Consider the following 7,949-nt stretch of genomic DNA (forward strand, 5'->3'; position numbering starts at 1 on the left):
AAAGATAAGTGTTAATTCTTCCTGTTGTGGATCTGTCTGGTTTTAAACGTGATTGTAGCACCCACAACTGGCTCCAGACAGAAATAAGCCATCCTTCATTCCATGCTCATCATGTTCACTGCTCTCAGAACATGATAGCCTAATGCAGAAATAATGATTTTGTCATTATTATTTAGTAGCAAAAGTAGGAGCTGAAGAGCTTTGCTATACTGTTTGATTCTCTTACGTTGTACTAAGCAACAAACAGTCTTTCTTGAAAGAGAACCCAGCATTTAAAGGGATCAGAGTGGATAAACCCGGACCTTTGTTGCTAAAGTGCAGTCTTTGGGTGGGCTTTTACCTCTTGATTTATAATTAAGGGATCTATCTCAATTACTGTTGCTTTGCCAATTGCTGGGTGTCTCACACAGGAGTTTTCAAAATTCTCCAGGCTGTAGAGTCTGAAAGTTAAAAAACCTGGAAACTTGAGGCAACACTCCAGTGATCCACAGACCATTGGCTGTGTTTCAGTGAAGGGGATTTTTTTTTGCCCTGAATTTTCATGAATCTCCCATCAAGTTCTCATGGAACTCTGGGATTCCACAGAACACTGTTAGACAAATCCTGATCCCTCCTGTATTGAATTTACGAAGAACATCAACTCTACGATGTGCAAAGAGATCTGCTGTCTTGGACTACAGGGAGCGAATGACTGAGAAAGATGTCTCCTGCTTCTGTTTGGGAGGTTGTTCTTTCTCAGATTACTTCCCTGGATCAGACCGAAATATATCAGGTGAAATGCTTTTTTTAAGCCTGGCAAATAGACAAGTTCTGGATATTCACTATGGAGGTAGAATTATTTTCTGTGGGGTTTTTCCCATTCAAGGACATCCACAGGAGGTGGGTAGGTGAAAAAGCAAGACATTGGCTATGACTAAACAATTGAAGCCCATCTCCTTTTTTTATACGCTGGAAATGGCATCCTGACTTTTTTGATCTCCCTCCATAAAGAAGCCATTCAGAGTCCACTGGAACTGGGGAGCCAATAAATTTGAACATTTGTTTTCTTTCTCACATAATAGCAAAAAGTAGGGTCAAGGGCCAAGGGAGATGAATAATACCCAGAGGATAAGATACATTTGAATTATTGGACAGAGGAATTCAGCTACTAACTATCCTAAACTTAGTTGTTAAGCCACCAAGCTAGAAAGCAGAAGACTGTGAGTTCCAATCCTACCTTAACCATGAAAGCCAGCTGGGTGACCTGGGCCAGTCACTCCCTCTCAGCCCCACTCACCTCTCAAGGTTGTTGTGGGGGAAATAAGAAGGAGGAAGGTGTGGATATATTTACCACCTTAAGTTATTTGTAAAAAATAATAAAGGCAGGATAGAGACAAAAAATGAACCGAAAATATTTTTACTTTCTGCATAAAAGAGGAGTATCTGATGCCATATAAGCTACATAAAATATACCCTGACCATTTACTATTACAGCAGTCAAGGCTCTTTGGGTTATATCACAGGTATGTAATAATTTGTGTTCTGAAATATTCTTAAATTATTTATTCTATAATAATTAAGGAAATAACTGAATCCCATTGTTGTTCTTCTCCTTTCTTCTTTTAAAAGAAATAGTGCTGGATCCTATAGATTTATAATATAAGTTACTTCTAACTAACAGCAGTTAAATATATATATAGCACACATAGTAGAAGCACTTAAAATGATGGAGTATGCCAGAAATATACAAATATTATCATTTCTAGAACAACTTGGATAATGTTTATATAAAAATTATCATTTGGTCAATTTTTGGAATTATAAAAGTAAACTAGATCCCAGGCAGAATTTAAAATTATGAATGCCTTTGTTATTCTTGGCAGTTTTATTGGCTGTTATGATGCTGTGAAGAAACATCTCACTATTCTATGACAATGACTGCTGCCAAATTTCAATTCTTGAAGCTTTCATCTGTTGTCAGTGTGTAAGTCCATTTAGCACCAACTTTCCAATGTTGAAGAATATCACTAAAGTGACTTTTTACATGTTCCAATGAAATGTCAAACTTGATAGCAATTTTCATTTGAGTGGCTTGTTGATTATCCTTAATCAGTTCACCAATCTTTCTCAAAAACTCACCAGTTTTTTGCACAGGTCATCCACTTTGTTTTTGATCACACAAATTAGCTCTTTTCAGCTAGTCATCTTTACAATTTTGAGCCTAGCAGTGCACAGTATTCATGTCAACCCAGTTATCACCATAAATAACCTGTGTTAAGCATTGAATTTCAATGGATTCCATTGGCAAACAAAAAATCGATCCTGGGGTGTTGGTTATAATGTGCTGCTGCTTCTCACTGCATGTTTTAATTTTGTGATCAACAGAAAGACAACGTGTCTCACAGCTTTCCACTAACTGCACTGAAAGAACGTTGTATGCTAAAGAATAAATCAGAGCTTCTAGTATCTCTGTAGTGCCATCTGTGGATAACTTATAACAGTAGAGGTATTACATTTCATTCAACGTTCATACATTAGTATAAAACTTTACAAAGTTTGCAATTTTATTTATTCCTTTCCTTATGTTCCCAATATGGAATTGCCTTTTCAACAGCAACTGAATTCTGTATTGGCCACAACCCATAGTCAGTTATTAGTAATTCAGTCCTCATCAATATATTTTTGGAAATAGGATATTTGATGCAACATATATCATTGTGCATGTGCCATTTCTTATTCCTCAAGTATGGAGAGATTTTTGTAGAATTCATATCTGTTCACTTTTAAAAGAAAAATATAAAATCTAATTTATATTAAGCTCCATGTCTACATAATTGTTTAGCAGAAGAAGGACTAGTTTCCCATTGCTGCCATGTCCTCCTCCTCTTTCTCCTTGTTTTCCCTTTCCGACTTCCCAGTTCATCTTATAGCTTTAGTATTGCCTTGTAGTTCCCCATGAAAGTAGTAAGAAGGTCCAATTTTGCTTAACTTCTTAAGCCAATATTGGATAGGCTAACTCTTAAATTAGCAAAGTTGACGATATAAGCAACCTTGACTTTCTCCTATCTATGTTCTAATGTTTAATCAATCTCCTTTTCTACATGGCTCGACATTACTAATTTTTCTCAGAATTCTTTGGTGAACATTTCCCTTTGAATTCCCTTTGAAAATCCAAATAAATCATGTTTACTAGGTAAATGTACTCACATGCTTATTGATATCTTTAAGAATTCTGAAAATGAATGAACCAGGAGTTAACTTTACATAAACCATGTTAATTCTTCTTTCGTTGTTCTTATCCTTCTTTATGCTTACTAATATTATTTTCAAAGCTTTCGTTTTAATTATCCAGGACAGACTCACAAGCTACCTGCTTTATACCGTAATGTTATGGATTCTCCCTGCCCTCTGAATTGCTTTTGAAAATTGGTAATACGTTAAAAAATTTCTAGTCCTTTTGCATAGACATTAATGTTGTGGACATATCTGAGAGTGAGATGGGCAATATTTATTTACTTGATAGATAAATAAATACTAATTATTGTCATTCAATTAGGAATTTCAAATTGAGTTCTCTGGGCGATAATCATATTAAATGTGGTTTTATCTGTCACCTTGCATCTTCCTTGTGATATACCATGTTTCCCCAAAAATAAGGCTGGGTCTCATATTAATTTTTGCTCCAGAAGATGCATTAAGGCTTATTTTCTGGGTAGGTCTCATTTTCAGGGAAATACGATACTAAATGTGTCTATCTGGCCAATGATCTTAACTGGGGCTTATTTTTGGGGGTGGGGCTTATATTACGAGCATACTGAAAAATAATGCTAGGGCTTATTTTCTGATTGGGTCTTATTCTGGGGAAAACATGGTATTTACATTTTTAAATTGATAAACAATAAATATAATCATATGTTTTTCCAAATATTTCCTTGAATCCTTTGCTATCTGCCTGAATTTCTTTTAATGCAGCTTTGAATGTGAGCTTTATCCTTCTTTACAGAGAAATTTACTTTTGGAAGAATGTTTTGATCATTCTTGTGATATTGTTTGTTAACTCTGCCAGGGTTCGGTTAAATACTGTGATATCTTTTTCACGAACTCCCGGCTGAGCATCTCTTCCTGTGATTTTGAATAATTCTTAATCACAGAAATGTTTTGACATTCCTGAGTTTTCCTTAATCCACTTTTTCTCAACCCTCTTCTCTTTTGAAATTTCCCTTCTGAAGTCAGGTGATATTCAATATCTTTAGGGAGTAAAAGCAACCATTCACAAACATCATATTTTTGAGCTTCAATTGGTTGCCTTTTCACACACACACACACACACACACACACACACACACACACACACACACTATTCCTAGCTTGGTGAGATTCATCTTGGATGATCACATTCTTGGCGCTCTATTCAGCAAATGGAATCTCCATTGTTTGTCTGACTCCTTGCCCTGTAGAAACTATCCTATTAAATCTAACAGTAGGAACCAAACTGTTCCTGCTGAGGAGATACACAATTGGACAATAGAGCCAATGTAGGCTGTTTAATGAAAGCATCTGACTCCAATTACAGCTCTGTTGGATTTGCATTTCTGTTTAATTGAGGAAGTAAGAATGGAGCTGATGCTGCTCCTTGCAACCTTCAGTAGAGCTTTATCTGACTAGTGTATGCTTAATTAGTCTTCAATGAACTGGCTACAGTTATTCCCAGAGGACTGAATGAAGTCATCCCCCCCACCCCCCATGCATTACCACTTTATAGGACCTCTTGGCAGAGATCCTGGAGTGGGGAAAAAGGATAAATACGATACCTATCCCGTTTTACTGGGAGCAAGATACTGAGAAAAATATTGTGGATCTGTGCATAAATTGAAGCCTCTAGTCTTAAGCTTGAAAAACAAAGAGAGGTGAAGCTCTAAACCGGAATAAGACCTTGTGGCTTATATAAGTTACTTATCTGAAAGCTAAGTAAGGGATTCACCTTATTAGTACCTTGTAACATCAATGCTCAAAATTAGAAAATAGGCCATAGCAATTCAGTCTTGAACTGATATGTCCTTTCCTCCAGCAGTATTATTCACTAGACTATGGCAGGGGTCTGCAACCTTGACAACTTTAAGACTTGTGGACTTCAACTCCCAGAATTCCTCAGTCAGCATAGCTGAGGAATTCTGGGAGCTGAAGGCCACAAGTCTTAAAATTGTCAAGGTTGCAGACCCCTGGACTATGGATTACAATACAGCACTATGTGGTTTGTTCAAAAACATGTTAAAACATCTGTGAGGTATTTCTTAGAATTTCTTGAAATATTTGACAGCATTGCATAGCCAGAATAGTTAGCTGTACCAGTGATGCAACCATAGGAGCTGTGGTTGTGCAATGGTTAGAATGCAGTATTGCAAGCCAGCTCTGCCCACAGCCAGGAGTTCAATCCTTCCAAAATTGGTAAAATGAGGACCCAGATTGTTGAGGGCAATACGCGGAAATTTGTAAACAAATCAGAGAGTGTTATATAGCACTGTGGAGCGGTATATAAACCCAAGTGCTGTAGTGCTATGTTCTGTCTTATGTCTAGGAAACAGAAAATAGCTTAAGCTTTCCAATTATTTTCTCAACTGAGTCAGTCAGTTTCTTGCTCATTGAGAATGCATTGTGTAGTCCAATCTCATGCCTAAAGAATGAATCACCTCCAGGTGTAGGTTCAACCACAGAGCTTTTGCTTATCTGCCACTCAGAATGCCCGAGNAGGGAGCGAATGACTGAGAAAGATGTCTCCTGCTTCTGTTTGGGAGGTTGTTCTTTCTCAGATTACTTCCCTGGATCAGACCGAAATATATCAGGTGAAATGCTTTTTTTAAGCCTGGCAAATAGACAAGTTCTGGATATTCACTATGGAGGTAGAATTATTTTCTGTGGGGTTTTTCCCATTCAAGGACATCCACAGGGGGTGGGTAGGTGAAAAAGCAAGACATTGGCTATGACTAAACAATTGAAGCCCATCTCCTTTTTTTATACGCTGGAAATGGCATCCTGACTTTTTTGATCTCCCTCCATAAAGAAGCCATTCAGAGTCCACTGGAGCTGGGGAGCCAATAAATTTGAACATTTGTTTTCTTTCTCACATAATAGCAAAAAGTAGGGTCAAGGGCCAAGGGAGATGAATAATACCCAGAGGATAAGATACATTTGAATTATTGGACAGAGGAATTCAGCTACTAACTATCCTAAATTTAGTTGTTAAGCCACCAAGCTAGAAAGCAGAAGACTGTGAGTTCCAATCCTACCTTAACCATGAAAGCCAGCTGGGTGACCTGGGCCAGTCACTCCCTCTCAGCCCCACTCACCTCTCAAGGTTGTTGTGGGGAAAATAAGAAGGAGGAAGGTGTGGATATATTTACCACCTTAAGTTATTTGTAAAAAATAATAAAGGCAGGATAGAGACAAAAAATGAACCGAAAATATTTTTACTTTCTGCATAAAAGAGGAGTATCTGATGCCATATAAGCTACATAAAATATACCCTGACCATTTACTATTACAGCAGTCAAGGTTCTTTGGGTTATGTCACAGGTATGTAATAATTTGTGTTCTGAAATATTCTTAAATTATTTATTCTATAATAATTAAGGAAATAACTGAATCCCATTGTTGTTCTTCTCCTTTCTTCTTTTAAAAGAAATAGTGCTGGATCCTATAGATTTATAATATAAGTTACTTCTAACTAACAGCAGTTAAATATATATATAGCACACATAGTAGAAGCACTTAAAATGATGGAGTATGCTAGAAATATACAAATATTATCATTTCTAGAACAACTTGGATAATGTTTATATAAAAATTATCATTTGGTCAATTTTTGGAATTATAAAAGTAAACTAGATCCCAGGCAGAATTTAAAATTATGAATGCCTTTGTTATTCTTGGCAGTTTTATTGGCTGTTATGATGCTGTGAAGAAACATCTCACTATTCTATGACTGCTGCCAAATTTCAATTCTTGAAGCTTTCATCTGTTGTCAGTGTGTAAGTCCATTTATTACCAACTTTCCAAAGTTGAAGAATATCACTAAAGTGACTTTTTACATGTTCCAATGAAATGTCAAACTTGATAGCAATTTTCATTTGAGTGGCTTGTTGATTATCCTTAATCAGTTCACCAATCTTTCTGAAAAACTCACCAGTTTTTCGCACAGGTCATCCACTTTGTTTTTGATCACACAAATTAGCTCTTTTCAGCTAGTCATCTTTACAATTTTGAGCCTAGCAGTGCACAGTATTCATCTCAACACAGTTATCACCATAAATAACCTGTGTTAAGCATTGAATTTCAATGGATTCCATTGGCAAACAAAAAAATCGATCCTGGGGTGTTGGTTATAATGTGCTGCTGCTTCTCACTGCATGTTTTAATTTTGTGATCAACAGAAAGACAACGTGTCTCACAGCTTTCCACTAACTGCATTGAAAGAACGTTGTATGCTAAAGAATATATCAGAGCTTCTAGTATCTCTGTAGTGCCATCTGTGGATAACTTATAACAGTAGAGGCATTACATTTCATTCAACGTTCATACATTAGTATAAAACTTTACAAAGTTTGCAGTTTTATTTATTCTTTTCCTTATGTTCCCAATATGGAATTGCCTTTTCAACAGCAACTGAATTCTGTATTGGCCACAACCCATAGTCAGTTATTAGCAGTTCATTCCTCATCAATATATATTTGGAAATAGGATATTTGATGCAATATATATCACTATGCATGTGCCATTTCTTCTTCTTCTTCTTCTTCTTCTTCTTCTTCTTCTTCTTCTTCTTCTTCTTCTTCTTCTTCTTCTTCTTCTTCTTCTTCTTCTTCTTCTTCTTCTTCTTCTTCTTCTTCTTCTTCTTCTTCTTCTTCTTCTTATTATTATTATTATTATTATTATTATTATTATTATTATTATTATTATTATTATTATTATTATTA

Source organism: Protobothrops mucrosquamatus, unplaced genomic scaffold (genome assembly GCF_001527695.2).
Source record: "Protobothrops mucrosquamatus isolate PMUCROS unplaced genomic scaffold, P.Mucros_1.0 scaffold_152, whole genome shotgun sequence".
Taxonomy (NCBI): Eukaryota; Metazoa; Chordata; class Lepidosauria; order Squamata; family Viperidae; genus Protobothrops; species Protobothrops mucrosquamatus.